The sequence below is a fragment of the Dreissena polymorpha genome, chromosome 1 (genome assembly GCF_020536995.1).
Source record: "Dreissena polymorpha isolate Duluth1 chromosome 1, UMN_Dpol_1.0, whole genome shotgun sequence".
NCBI lineage: Eukaryota > Metazoa > Mollusca > Bivalvia > Myida > Dreissenidae > Dreissena > Dreissena polymorpha.
This window is the reverse complement of record NC_068355.1, coordinates 204,374,535-204,390,598: the sequence shown is the minus strand read 5'-3', so window position 1 is coordinate 204,390,598 and position 16,064 is coordinate 204,374,535. Positions and strand designations below refer to the sequence as shown.

Sequence of the window (16,064 nt, the reverse complement as noted above, 5' to 3'; positions counted from 1 at the left end):
GAGCCGTCAGCCTAAAATCTTTTTGTGCCATGCATGATGTCTAAAGATTATGTTCAAACCTTTTGAATCTTTTTATTTTATCATAGAACAATGTAACATTTATAAAGGTGTATGTGTCACTGCTTAAATTGTTTTCAACAGAAAGGGTCAACAAGACTAAAGATAAATCACAGACCTGAGAATGATAATAGACCAGTATTGGATGAGCTTTTGTCATTTAATTATGGCTAGTTAATTCAGACAGTTTAACGAGATATTATCTATTGTTTAAATATGCTTTGTAACTGAATGATCTCAGAGCCCAAATTACAGCAATCATGGCAGAGGCCCATTTGTTATTATGTTGCAAAAAAGTATCACCACTCCAGGGGATTTTTTTACAGTTTTAACATAAGGCATTTTTTTAAATACAAAGATTTTGAGAAATTCTTTATAAATGGTAAGGGCTGGAAAGAGGACGTACTTTTTTAAAACATTTATCCAATACTTAAGCTGCAGTGTTGTGTTCGTTAAAAATCGGGTCCGGTATTCGGCCCCAAATCGGGTCCGGTATTCGGCCCCATTCCAAATGGAAAAAAGTGACGTAGCAAGCTCCAAGTGCCATTCAAAGAACCAGTAAAATATATTGCACAGTGCTTCGTGACGCATTTTTTGTGGTTTAATTGCATTTAACTGGCTTCAATCCTTCTGATCATCGTAAATCTAAAGCGGGGAACCACAAGACTGTTGCTTGTTCCTTGTCAAGATTGTATGCAACAAGAGATGTGTTCGTCAGAAACACAATGCGCCCTACTGCGTCACTTTGAAATAAAATTTATATTTATCATTTGGCAGGTATAGAAATCATCTGCCTTTAAAGCTTATTACTTCCCTCAAAGTTTGTTTTTTTACCTTTAACATTGAAGGATGATCTTGACCTTTTACCACTCAAAATGTGTAGCTTGATGAGATACACATGCATGCCAAACATCACGTTGCTATCTTCAATATTGCAAAAATTATGGCCTATGTTTAAGTTTTCAGAATGACAACTGACAGACAGACAGTTCAACTGCTATATGCCATCCTACCGCGTGGGGAGGGGGGTCTGAAGACAGTCAACATTGATCAAGTCATACATCGCTGACTACCAAGGCCTGTGGTTTATCAAAGAGATCATAGCCACAGTTCATCATGTATCTATGTATAAGTCCACAGGTAAGTAATGAAACCAACCATTCACAAATAAGTACAGTAAATAGAGCAGCAAGGATTCACCAACAGCTCGATTCGATTCGACTTTGATTTCAGACACTCCGATACCGATTTTTTCAATTCAATTCATCTTCAAACCTAGTTTTATCATATATTCACTCTTATGCCTCAAAACTAACATTTCTATTCAAATGTGTTTTCAATAAAACACATAAAAAAAAATAGCAAATTAGGACTCAATTTTAATATAAAAACCTCTGACTAGAAGATTGTGTTGGTTACAAAATAATATAAAAAATAAATAAATAATCATAAGAACGTATCTGGAATCAGCTGAATGGTAGTATTATCACTATTATACTTTTACCCAAAACCGCAATAGCATGTCTACCATTGTGCCATGACAGCATCACCTGTTACCTGTAGGACAAATCACATTCTCTAATAAACTTAACAAAGCTCCAACAGACCTGTTTACCCTACCGATTGCTTCTCAGTAGTATGGAGGGCATCTCTCAGTAGTTTTGGGCTGTTGTCAGTAGTTTTTAACTTTTCAATCATTTTGAGCATTAAAACACCATGACTGGGTCACATATCAGTTTATCGGTACATAAAGCATTAGATAAATTTACTTGCTAATAATAAAATCTGTAAAGTGATTTTTTTTGCTTTGATTTGTTACAGCCTGTGCCATTTGGATTGGGAAAATAAACCATGAAATTGGAAAAAATAGCGCGATAAACCAATAAATTGGGAGACATTAATCATTATACATATGATTATAAGTAACAAAATAAAAGTGTTTTTAAGTGCATGTTTGACAGAATTTTTTATTATAAAGTGCTGTTTCAATGTCTAAATCTTTAAATGAAGACAATATTTAGTTAATATCCATCCACATGCATATTAAACTTGCAATAATCTATAGATTCTTAAATACACCATTTCATCATAAGCTCTTAAAGAGTAGCTATTAATTTAATTCAGTATTTAAAAAAATTAAATACCATAAGGGGAAAACATAAACAAATATTGACAAACATCCTTTAGTGTTCTTGTTGTGTTAATGATGTATCAAATGGAGTTAAAATAATATATTTAATTTGTTTACCTTTCAATATCTTGCACTTGACCTCAGTTCAATGCTATTTCATTAAACTGTACAGCGTAACAAACATAATAAAGCAGAAAATGCATATGCATCTGATTATTCACAGATCCACTAACATATAAATCAAATCATATTTGTCTCTTTCCATTTTCGAACGATACTCATCTTATTATAATAAATGCTTTAACTTTGTGAGTAGACTAAACTCCAATTTTCCAACACTCGTATCCGTGACGCACATTCACTGTGCAGATTTCCGATAAATATTTGTTTATGTTTTGTTAAATCTCAAACGTATTATGTTGCGTTAATTGACACACGCATTACATTATTCCATAATGACCATATGATATCCGTTGTTAATTTGAATGGTAATTATTATTTTCGCCGTTAATCGCAATTTCTCGTCTGCTTGCAGCCATCTTGGACGTGTGTAAAAACAGGCGTGCTCAATCCCGATACATTGACTATCGTCAGTATTCTCCGCAATAGAGAGAGAGATGTGTATACTGGATAGCAACGTAAAATCGTATATATTCGGCTAAATTTGCGAACCAATACGCAAGTCAGTTGTCGTTCGGTGACGACTCGACAAGCTCTTTCAGCACTCGTTCCCCGGGAGGCTTGAATTCCAACGTTTGTTACTACGCAAGTGCCAAAATGATTATGATTGATAAATTACCTGTTAAGACCAAAAATAAGCGAAAGTGACGATTAAAAACTGAAATTTGAACATTTTGATCGATGGGTCCGTAGTTTTTCAGTACAAATCCGTAGTGCGTAGTTTAGCCAAATAATCCGTAGTAACTACGGCGAATCCGTAGAAGTAAACAGGTCTGCTCCAAAAGAAATAGAACTACTTTTCTGGCTCAGGCGTCTTGTTGCACTTGTGCGACCTCTTAGTCTTGCTAAATCAACGTTATGTTTGCGTTTGACATATTGCATTAGATTAGTGATTGAGCCGGACTTAGCATACGCCACATCCGTGAAGCACAGTTTGCACTTTGCTTTATCGGTAGGGCCACCATCCGGAAACCCAAAATACTGCAACACTTTTGATTTTAGCTTCTTAGGCGCATCTGATAATTTCAATTTGTTGGCAACAACTTGTTCAGCCATTTTGACGCTTTTCCTGAATGTATTTATGTTAAAGAATCGAATCGAATTTGGTAGGTTTGGTATCGTTATCCAATCCAAGCATTTCGAATCGATTTTCGATGAATCGGATCGAATCGTTGCAGCTCTAACAGTAAAGAAATGATATTATATCATTTAAAAAAAAAATTTGACAAATCAATCATTTAAGTAATAAATAAACAAAATACAAAATCTTAAATTCTTAGTAAGGAAATATATAATCTGAGATTTATAATAATATAAATTACTTCCCTTGAAAATAATTGTCTCTAACAAATCTCTATTTTTAGTAGCAATTAATTATAAGCCACTGCCGTGACTGTAGATTCACAGGTAACCTTAAAGTACCTAAGATACTTGTATGCCCAAAAGTGTCATTGTGTGCTTGGATTGACCATAAAATGTCATTTTGATTATGCTTCAGTTGTATGGTTTCATATCATTATATATATAATAATAACATGTATCTCCCTTTAAAGCTTATTACTTCCCTTGGATTTGTATTTTCAACCTTAGACCTTGAAGGATGACCTTGACCTTTTACCACGCTAGGTTTGTCAGAAACACAAAGCCCCCTACTGCGCCGCTTTGATCTATTTTTAAAAAATATTTAATTTGGCAGGTCAGATAATTATCTCCATTAAAGCTTATTACTTCTCTTGGATTTGTATTTTCGACCCTAGACCTTGAAGGATTATCTTGAACTTGAAATTTTACCACTCAAAATGTGCAGCTCCATGAGATACACATGCATGCCAAATATCAAGTTGCTTTCTTCAATATTGCAAAAGTTATGGCCCAATGTTAAAGTTTTTTTTCGGACGGACGGACATACTGACTGACGGACATTTCAAATGCTATATGCCACCCTACCGGGGGCATAAACATAAGCAGTAGAAGCATATGTTTAACGATTAAATAACTTGTTATGTTAAAAAAAAAATCAAAAAGCTTTCAGCAATTTTAATTGAAAGTTTTAACCCATTTTTTATAGAACAGTTTTGTTAAGTTGCTATTTTATTGTATTTAATATTGTTCAAAATTGTGAACGTCATTATAATAAAAATAAAATCTATACAGTGTAGAAGGTATTTTCTATTGTTTGGTTAAAGAAGAATAAGGTCCGGGAAAACCTTGAAAAATCCGGTGAATTTTAAAAAGTTTTCGGACCTCATGTCCCGTAAGATTATTTTGTCTTTCACATGGGTTGCATTAACATTAACCTTCCGCTACTCAAAATAAGCAACTCCATAAGAATAAGATACACATGCATGCCGAATATCAATTGCTATCTTCAATATTGCAAAAGTTATGACCAAGGTTAAAGTTTTGGGACACACACAAACAATGACAGACGGGCCAAAAACAATATACCCCCAATCATTCGATCCGGGGGGAGGGGGGGGGGAGATACAAATCTTCTTACTAAGTTTCATGAACTTTGGACAATACATGTGACTTTTAGAGTGTTAACAAAGTTTTACTATCAGGTTTTTTTTCCCCTTCTTTGTGACCCGCCGAAAATCGGCCCTTTCCCCTCCGATTTTTTGTTCCCCTCAGCTGATAAATTTTCCCCTATACTTCATTTTCCCCTCCAAATTTTTTTTTTAAACCTTTAAATATATAAGTTAACCTGATCCAGTGTAGAAAATAGAAAAATATTGCATAATGAAATTTTCTGATACCTTGAATTTGTTTTAAAAACAGTAAGATATGCTTAATTGATTATTTAAGACTTTCCTTATTTTCCCCAAAATCCGTTTCGCGTGATTTTTCCCCCAAAATGCGGCGTTTCGCGCGATTTTTTGCCCCTCAAAAAAGGCCAGGCCTATTCCCAAAAATCAGATAAAACCCCTGACTATAGCCATATAAAGAAACCTGCCCCGCCCCTTGGCGTCCATGTTTCACAAACACCCGAAACCATTTGCAAACTCATCCAAGATATCGTTGGTACACATGTTTTGACCAAGTGTTATGAAGATTGGACGTTGTGCTCAGGGGAACTAAGAAGGAAAAAATGCGCCGCTCACTGGTGGCCATGTTTTTCACCTACCCAGAACCATTTTTGGACTCACCTGACACGTATTGACGACGCACAATGGACAAAAGGTCACCTTATATTTTTTATCATGTTGTGAAAGTATTGCCTTTATAATGATATTTCATTAAATAATAATTATTGTCATTTTTGTTATCATTTCAGGTTTTGCAGAAGCATGGGCTAAGAATTGTATAGAAAGTGTCAGGAATCTGGGTCTATAGGGAGAGTGTATGAGAGTTAGGACAGTGTGTACAAGCTGCTGTGTAAAACTTCGCGTCCTCACTACTCCCACCAGACTACATCCAAGCTGCATTAAACAATCCAGGAATGGGACAAGCAAGCAACTCTGCGAGTTTTCTCTTCTTTGTAAAGTACCGGTACCTGTAAAAGGTACTTTCCTAATTGAAGGAAAACTTTAAAATTCCCAATTGCTGTCTGAAAATTTCCCCCAAAAAGGCAAATGCCATCAAATTTGTTCCCAAAGAGCATAGTCTGCAAGTTAACAAATAAAATGGGCACTTACACTGAACATTTCAAGCCAGAATGAATGTAATTTAATATTTGAGTTGATTTTTGCTTTTGATACCAAGCAATTAAAAAAACTGTAATCTCAATTGGAAGATTTCACGAAGCGAATCTTCCATATTTCAGGGTTTTTCACGCTTATTTTTCCCAATGTGTATCGGACAGGTACTATTCCCAATTGGGGAAGAGAAATCCCTGCAACAAGACTCATTTTTAACATATAATAAACTTTATTTGGAAAATTTAATAAAGAAATACCTGGTAGATCAATTAAGGAAATAGAGGGAACATAAGAGGTAATAGTTAAATATAAATTCATACATTTCAGCCTTTAGTTTTTTATATCAATTTTAAAAAGATGTAAACGGACAACTTATGACCCAGTGATCAGGGACAAATTTAAATGAAGAGAGGATATATTTGATGAATTACAATATTGAACTGTGTGTCGCATTTTTGCTCAGCAAATTATGGTTAACGTGTCAAAACTTTTTTTCGTAACGACTGCATCAAGCAGGATATCTATCATGTTATTTCATGCAATCTCTATAACTCAAAAAGAACTCAAGCCTCAACAAGAACCTACCAGATTCTAAAATTATCTTCTACAGTCCCCAAGAAGAAAGTTGTTTATAAGGTGAAACAATGATATTATTTACTCCTTTATATTTTATTAGAACTGATTCAATCACATGTATCACTGAAGTATATTTTACTTTGGTTGTGCTGATTGTTTCAAAGTTCATTATTAACTTAATATATCAAGCTAATATTTTACATTAATTCATAATATCGCAACATCCGGGCACTTGCGTCAGTTAGAGTTACGTGCCCCTTGACGACGGTGAAATAATATTTAGCGCTGCGCTATTTTATTTGCATTGAGAAATAGAGCGTGATTTATATATTTAAACAATTAAATTAAGATTTTGTTCAAAATGCAAAAAAGTTGTTCTACTTTACTGAAACAAATTAGATTAAAAACAAACAATAACAAGGGCTGTTTGTAAAACATGCATGCCCCCCATATGGGCTGTCAGTTGTAGTGGCAGCCATTGTGTGAATACTTTTTTTGTCACTGTGACCTTGACCTTTGACCTAATGTAAGATATCATCCGGAAACCATTGTACTCTTTAGAGTCACTACGACCTTGACCTTTGACCTAGTGACCTGAAAATCAATAGGGGTCATCTGCCAGTCATGATCAATGTACCTATGAAGTTTCATGATCCTAGGCGTAAGCATTCTTGAGTTATCTTACAGAAACCATTTTACTATTTCGAGTCACTGTGACCTTGACCTTTGACCTTGTGACCTAACAAGAGCTGTCAGAGGACAGCGCGCTCGACTATTCGAGTGCTTGACAGTATAACGTAAGCCATCATGGGGAAATTGTTCATATTCAATAATTTATTAGACGATCTTTCAAAAATAAAAAATAAAATGAAAAATTGGGGGGGGGGTTGGGGGGGTGAGAGGGGGGTATAATGTTGGGGTGTGGTAATTTATTAGATGTTAAAAAAAATTGGGGGGTGGGAGGTAGGGGGAGTGAGAGGGGGGTATAATATGGGGTAGGGTAATTTATTAGATGTTTAAAAAAAATTGTTTTTTGGGGGGGGGTGAGGGGGTAGGGAGGGGTTGAGAGGGGGGTATAATGTGGGGTGTTGTATTTAATAGATGTTTGAAAAAAAATTTGGGGGTGGGGTGGGGACTAGGGTTGTGAGAGGGGGGGTTATAATGTGGGGTGGGGGTAATTTATTAGATGTTTAAAAAAAAAAATTTGGGGGGGGGGGGTGGGCGGGCAGGGGGAGGTGAGGGGGGTATAATGTGGGGTGTGGCCAATTTATTAATTGTTTAAAACAAAAGTATTTTTTTTGGGGGTGGGGGGGTGGTAGGGGGAGTGAGAGGGGGGTATAATGTGGGATGTCGTAATTTATTAGATGTTAAAAAAAAAAATCTGGGGGTGGGGGGTAGGGGTGAGAGGGGGCATAGTTGTGGGGATTGTGGTAATTTATAAGATGTTTAAAAAAAAAATTAGGGGGCTGGGGGGGTAGGGGGGTGGGGGCGAGAGGGGGGTATAATGTGAGGTGTGGTTATTGATAAGTTGTTTTAAAAAATGTTGTTTTTTTTTTTGAGGGGGGGGTCGGGGGGTAGGGGGCGGGGGTGAGAGGGGGATATGTGGGGTGTGGTAATTTATTAGATGTTTAAAAAAAAATGGGGGGGGGGTGGGGGGGTAGGGGGGAGTGAGAGGGGGGAATAATGTGGGGTGTGGTAATTTATTAGATGTTTAAAAAAATGGGGGGTGGGGGTAGGGGGGGGGGGGGGGTGGGGTGAGAGGGGGTATAATGTGGGGTGTGGTAATTTATAAGATGTTTAAAAAATAAAAATAAATTTTTTTGGGGGGTGGGGGGGTAGAGGGGGTGGGGGTGAGAGGGGGGGTATAATGTTGGGTGTGGTAATTTATTAGATGTTTAAAAAAAATGTTTTTTTTGAAGGGGGGGGTCGGGGGGGTACGGGGGGTGGGGGTGAGAGGGGGGTATAATGTGGGGTGTTGTAAATATTTATTAGATGTTTTAAAAAAAATTGGGGTGGGTCGGGGGAATAGGGGGGGTGGGGGTTGAGAGGGGGTATAATGATTTAATGTGGGGAATGGTAATTTATTAGATGTTAAAAAAAATTGGGGGGGGGTGGGGGGAATAGAGGGATAGGGGGGAGTGAGAGAGGGGTATAATGTGGGGTGTGGTAATTTATTAGATGTTTTAAAAAAAAATGGGTGGGGATGGGGGGGTAGGGGGGTGGGGGTGAGAGGGGGATATGTGGGGTGTGGTAATTTATTAGATGTTTAAAAAATGGGAGGGTGGGGGAGGTGAGAGGGGGGGAATAATGTGGGTGTGGTAATTTATAAGATGTTTAAAAAATGGGGGGTGGGGGTAGGGGGGTGGGGTGAGAGGGGGTATAATGTGGGTGTGGTAATTTATAAAATGTTTAAAAGAATAAAAAATAATTTTTTTTTGGGGGGTGGGGTAGGGGGGTAGAGGGGGTGGGAGTGAGAGGGGGTATAATGTGGGTGTGGTAATTTATTAGATGGTTTAAAAAAATGTTTTTTTTTGAAGGGGGGGTTGGGGGGGGGGTACGGGGGATTGGGTGAGAGGGGGGTATAATGTGGGGTTGTGGTAAATATTTATTAGATGTTTTAAAAGAAAATTGGGGTGGTGGGGGGAGTAGGGGGGGGGGGTGGGGGTGAGAGGGGGTATAATGATTTAATGTGGGGAATGGTAATTTATTAGATGTTTAAAAAAAAATTGATGGGGGGGGGGTGGGGGGGATAGGGGGATAGGGGGGTAGGGGGGAGTGAGAGAGGGGTATAATGTGGGGTGTGGTAATTTATTAGATGTTTAAAAAAAAATTGGGTGGGGATGGGGGGGGGGAGGGGGGTGGGGGGGTGAGAGGGGGTATAATGTGGGGTGTGGTAATTTATGAGATGATGTTCAAAAAAAATATTTTGGGGGGTGAGTTTGGGGGGGGGGGGGGAAATATAGGTTGGGGTGATGTTGGTAAACAAGAATGCAAAATATAAAAGCAATACGTCAAGGGACAACGAAAAAAATAACAAATGATCTCACACTGACATGAACAAAAATCCTCTATTTATTAAGGTTACAATATACTAAATCATTTTTGTGTTCAATGCTATACCCTCTAAAGAATGGAACGTCATTTATTTGAAGACACAATTCTCTGTATGGGCACTTGCTATGACTTTATTTTTGAATATTTCTGTGTGCACATGGTAGGGAAAACATTGTTGTATACTACAAATTCAGTGTTTTGCTTATTGGTTGGAGACTACATGAGATTTTGACAGATGGCGGGAAACCCTCATCAACTGGAGATCAGCCGGTAAAAAGGTGGCCTTAAAACAGTGACCGTTGATTCGCGTCGAGTTCTTTCTTACATACTGGATGACCTTTCTTTTTTATTGTGTAAATCCATTCGGCTTGGCATGCTCTTTAAGAAAAGGTATGAGTATGGGGGTGTCTACGCGCAAAAGTTTGACTTTATTTTTCGTTGAAGTTATTGGTTTTACATTGAATTTGTTAAGGAAATCTTTTGGTATATTTTGACCTAAACTAACTTTAGGTAAAAATGAAAAATCATCTGCAAGTGCAAAATATGGCTGGGAAAGCTGATTTTTTTGTCATTTCTTAGCAAAAGAGAAGATTATAAGTGCATTAAATGCATGAATTCAGATGATATGACCTGGAATAGTTGTTTTTCAAGTTGATCCCCACCCTTATATAGCCGAATAAGGGCTAAATTGCTTTCCAACTTAAATTCAAAGGCATATTGGTTGACCGTGTAGCATTAATGTGCTTCATGAAGTCAGAATTCAACGCCTGGGTCTCCATGATCCAGTAACGCAACAATAGCTTGAGCGTATAGCATTAACATTCAAACAGAGCCCCATTTCACCGACATGGAATGGCGGACAATTGTACAGTTTGGACAGTGTAGCAGATGCTTTCCTGAGCCAGCATTCATGTTAAGTACAATCATGAATATAACAAGCTTTATCACTTTATATTATTCATAGAAATACACTAAAAATACATAAATGCATGTGTTTTTTTCATTTTATATCTATTTCTATTGGGTATTTTGACTTTTTCAGGTAGAGGTATGTCTGCGACTAAGCCAAGGGCCACTGCATAAGGGTTATTGATGGCAAAACAGGTAATAATACTAAATTATTATCATGTACACAAGCAAATAAGCATATAAATGATGCTTAAGGTGTGAAATACTGCCATAATCAGGTTTGTCTTCACGCAAACCCTTGCCGTTGTGCAATTCTCCGTGCAGTTTGAATCTATAGTTCCGCGTCCCGACACGTAAAGCTCGTGCTTTGCTGGCAGCGGAAGTTGGCACTTAACAGGTTTATCCTTGTTCCTGAGCATGTATGCAGTACAGCCGAGTTGATTTGCTACTTGTAACCCTACAATTAGCTTGTGTTTGGTATTGTTTTCTCACAATATGCTTACAGTTAATGTTCGGGCTTGAAAGGATGTCGCGTCGGACTTAAACATAGGATTGTTGTAGCAAGTGTCCCCTTCATCATGTAATTACCTTAGAGGGGTCTTTTTACCAAAAATGTGGCACTTTCAGCAACCAGTTTTGTTTTTTATTCGGTACATGCTTCTCTCGTTCAGTGATGTAAGGGAAGTATTGACCTTATTCGCATGTCTTTGCATACAAAGGTGACATGGATGGATGATATTTGTTGTGTTGAGAAATCTGCGTGAATCTGTGTCCCCAGAAGAAGTACTAGAAACCCCTTTCAGGAAGCCTACATTGATCTGAGCTCCCTTTCTGCCCCTGTTAGTACATGAAACCTCATTGCTAAGCTTATAATGCTTGCCTACATATATGTATCTTGTTCATTTTAACCTTTCCTTCCAGTCTAAACACCCAACATGAGCATTTTTTTCTTTTGCTCAGTTATGAACCTCCATTTTGACCTGATTGCCACCATAAAAATAGTCAAAAGTACTTATTTTGTGCCCAAAATATGAAACTTTGTATTCTCTTGAACCTCTAAACGAGAGCTGGCAGTGCATATTGACCATCTGCTGCAGTTTAAAGGCACCCACGACATTATATGCTAGAATATATCATTGGCTGCTGGTAAATAAAGGGGCTCCGAGCGACAAGGCGCTTTCAAGATTTCACACTTTTATTGTTGCGCAACAAGCTATTGGAAGCTTATTGATTTCTACACTTTTAAGTATCTTTGATCTCTCATTTTTACTAATTTGTTTATTGTTTTGGATGAAATTGGATTTTTTTTGCTTTGAAATTGACATTTTTGGGGTGATTTAAAAAAAACAACACTAAAGAGACATTATCAAAATTGCTTAGAGTGAAAATATCTAACAAATTTACTCTTTCCCAGCCCCGCATAAGCCCCACGTGCCTATCCATTTGGTTTGTTTTGGTATATTGTTGCAGATATTGAACACAACAGCTTTAAATCTTAAAGGGACATTTAAGCTTTTACAGGCCTAAAATCGCCTTCTTCGGACGGAAAACACCAGCGTGTAAAAATATGATATAAAATGGCCAAATGGACAGATAATCCAGCCAAACTTAATATTTTGGGGCAATATGAATAGGAAAATAATAATATGCAATAAAACACATTTTAATCAGAATATATTTCTCCTTAAAGTTACAATATACTAACTCATTTTTGTGTTCAATGCTATATCCTCTAAAGAATGGAACGTCATTTATTTGAAGACACAATTCTCTGTATGGCCACTTGCCATGACTTTATTTTTGAATATTTCTGTGTGCATGTGGTAGTGAAAACATTGTTGTATACTACAAATTCAGTGTTTTTGCTTATAGGTTGGAGACTACATGAGATTTTGACAGATGGCGGGAAACTCTCATCAACTGGAGATCAGCCGGTAAAAAGGTGGCCTTAAAACAGTGACCGTTGATTCGCGTCGAGTTCTTTCTTACACACTGGATGACCTATCTTTTTTATTGTGTAAATCCATTCGGCTTGGCATGCTCTTTAAGAAAAGGTATGAGTATAGGGGTGTATACGCGCAAAAGTTTGACTTTATTTTTCGTTGAAGTTGTCGGTTTTACATTGAATTTGTTACGGAAATCTTTTGGTATATTGTGACCCTAAACATAAAATTTAAACTTATTGAATTTGCTTCCCCTGTATATAAGAAAGATATAATAGTGTATTACCTCCCCTGTCCTGTTTATATTTATATTAATCAACAAAATTAAACATTAAAACAATATTTAATATACAAAATATACAAAAAAAATCTCATATTCTGATTATATTTTTACTGATCCACTTTATTTTACTAAAATGATGATGTTTCATTGGACTGATAATTATAGATTTAGGATTACAGACCAGTTGCTTCAGTTATATTGTTCAGAGTTCGGCCTATTGGCTCCATATGCTTTCTTAAGTTATCATTCAAAAACCATTTTACTATTTCGGGTCACCGTGACCTTGACCTTTGACCTAGTGACACAAAAACCAATGGGGGGCATCTGCGAGTCATGATCAATGTACCTATGAAGTTTCATGATCCTAGGCCCAAGCATTCTTGAGTTATCATCCGGAAACCACCTGGTGGACGGAACGACCGACCGACATGTGCAAAGCAATATACCCCTCTTCTTATAAGGGGGGCATAAATATATCAATTTTAAATATACAACATATATACATTAACCATAATGGTATTTAACTGGGAAAACAAACACGTTGATACCTTAAATAAACATTTAATTAAATTAAATGCAATATTTTTGATTTGATTGTTTGCATCAATCTTAAAATCGTGTAAGCCTTTTAATTGCCCCTTTGTTCTGCATAAACTGATAATCTCGTCTTGATCAGATATTATCCAGACTTAACTAACAGCATGGTGTCATAAACCACACTGGGTGGTAGATGACAGCGCCATTAAAATTGATTGATGATGCCACCATGTCTTCTTCTCTTTCTGTGTGTATTACCCGGTCATTTGGTTGAATAATTAACGCCGACATACTTATATTAACAGTTGCTTAAATTAGATATGTTACATTTTGTACAAATTAAAAGTCATGTCAAATTAAGATTATCAGAAATTGTACACCACAAAGATACTAGCCCGATTAATTAAAATAAATAAATAAAGCATTTAATAATTATAAAATTTACGTAAAACACAAGTAACATATCTAGCGTTTTTATTCAAACGACGTCATTCCGAATCCCGGACAATCGCTCCTACGGTCCGTATAAAGATTAAATGTTATGGCAACAAATGAACGACATCATAAAAACAAGAAATTACGTTTGACAGCAACAGGGGTAAATAATTAAAATAAAAATGTACATAGATGTGTGTGTTAAAAATCTTATATATTTGTCACTCATTCTTATAACAATCAACTGGTTTATACAACCCTTGTCAGGGACGAGAAGTGATATATAACAGGGCTGAGTACTGCAGTTTAAGCATTGACTTACAGCTCTAATGCATTTGCATATTTGAATAACTGCTTACTTACATTTTTTTTATTTATTGAAATATTAATTAGATCTATTTTTTGTTTTAATTTGATTTAATCATAAACATAAAAGCGATAGACAATTAGTAAGTTAGTCACGTTTATTAAACCAATCTTGGCATATAAATCACAATGTAAACAGATAATGCACCAAAATAAAAAAAATACTATAAATCAGATCAGTATAAAGTAAATAAAGCTTTATTATGATAACATAACTTAGGCTTTCAATAGGTGTACCAGAATTTCCTACTAATTTTCCAGCTTCCATTATTATTATGAATTGACATAGTAGAAAAATACAATGTAAGAATATTAATGAACTCTAAAAGAACAACAATATTAATCACATCAACATCTACATGATACTCCCATTATTAGAGAATAAACTTATTTACCTAGTGTCTCAATGAGAAAGATATCGAACATACCGTACTCGAACATTGGCCATTTGTTCGGGTCATTTTTCCAACATCCCGTATGTAATATATATGGATAATTCATTTAGTCAAATTTTTTTTATTTTCTGGTCATATTGGGCTTTCGAAGTGCAATCTAACCATTTATAACAGTCAAAAGACATTTCAAACACCAATTACAGCACATTTAATTACTTATCAACTTCCAAATAGGAATGCAATTGGCGAAATGCCAGCAGAGATAGCTCAATCAGCGTTGTTAATGGACCGTATCTAGGGCATTGTTTTCACCGTCGCTATGGTTGTGACGTCAGCGCGATAACAAGAATACCCCACCCACTACTTGCCATTTCAGAAAATTAAATGTCATCGACTATAAACTGAACTTAAATCAAACAAAAAGTCTTAAGAAACAAATACCTCCTTTAGAAAGATTTCTACCTGTTACCACCGATGTAAAAGTGCGTGTTTTTCATGAAAAAATGCTTAAAACACAATTTTAATAACAAACGGTTGAAGGCGGAAGTTATAGACGAGGTTACTTTCCACTATTTCGTTAGTTTCACTCTGGATCAGCAGACGATTTATTTATAAATCAATCTCTGGGTTAATAGTCGCCATCTTTCGAACTACTTTCAAACGTACAACAACAACAATAACAGTAGAAGACAATTTTAATTGCGAAAAGTTGAAAAATTGAGTACATGTGTCACGGTTGTTGAGTGGAATATTGTTATTTTCAACTGTGTACGAAGCATTTGAACTGGTAGTGGAATAACCGAATTGTTGGTGGAAATGGAATTTAGAAATATATCTAGTAATTCATCATCGTGTAGAATTATCATCAGCATCATTTCTGTGGAACATAGCAATATTCAAAGTACAAGTGTTTCATAGCTATGGTGCTTTTGACATAGTTCACTAACCATCAAGACTGAAATGATTCATGCACACAGGTAAAGTAAATAATTGAATTTGTGCAGAATGTTTATTTTATACAAATTATTTAAATTAATTTGACCAATTTATTTTAGATTGCACTGAAGCTCAAAGTCTAAAGCTTAGTAAGACACTTAAGCCAGTTTTCTGAGAAGAAACATTACTTGTTCAGAGTATAGCAGGCTCATGCGGCCTCTGGTTTATTTATTTGGCCTCGGCCTTTAACCTGGGGCGCTTTGATTTCAGGTGTTTAGCCCCCATATCAACAAGGCTTTCTCGACCCTATATGTACTTATTCATATTGTTTAAAGATTTTGAGAACCCTCGCTCAGTGCCAGTGGGGATAAAACAGGGACCTTCTTACAGCTAGATGAATGCATCAAATATGCCAGCAACACTTTATAATCAATAACTTTATAATTGATGATTCTGTTCTTTTAACTACATTACTAATTTACCAAAACAATGTGAAACACATTTTTATGCTCCCAAAGGAGGGCATATAGTGATCGCACTGTCCGTCTGTCTATCCGTCACACTTTGCATTAAGGTTTCGAAAAAATGCTCATAACTTCTATGTCGCTTCAGATGTAACAT

The 16,064-nt window shown here is 36.3% G+C and overlaps 1 protein-coding gene across 3 annotated transcripts in view; it reads right to left on the bottom strand.

The window, feature by feature from the left end:
• LOC127864705 (uncharacterized) overlaps positions 1 to 15,065 on the bottom strand; it is a 36,282-nt gene extending 21,217 nt beyond the window's left edge. Inside the window, exon 1 of one of the 3 annotated variants that reach the window (XM_052404598.1) lies at positions 14,970 to 15,065. The gene's annotated coding sequence lies outside the window, so the exon portion shown is untranslated. Of the gene's footprint in view, positions 1 to 14,948 lie in introns of all 3 variants that reach the window. The other 2 variants (XM_052404596.1, XM_052404597.1) reach the window with 2 other exon arrangements.
• Positions 15,066 to 16,064: the final 999 nt, after the last annotated feature.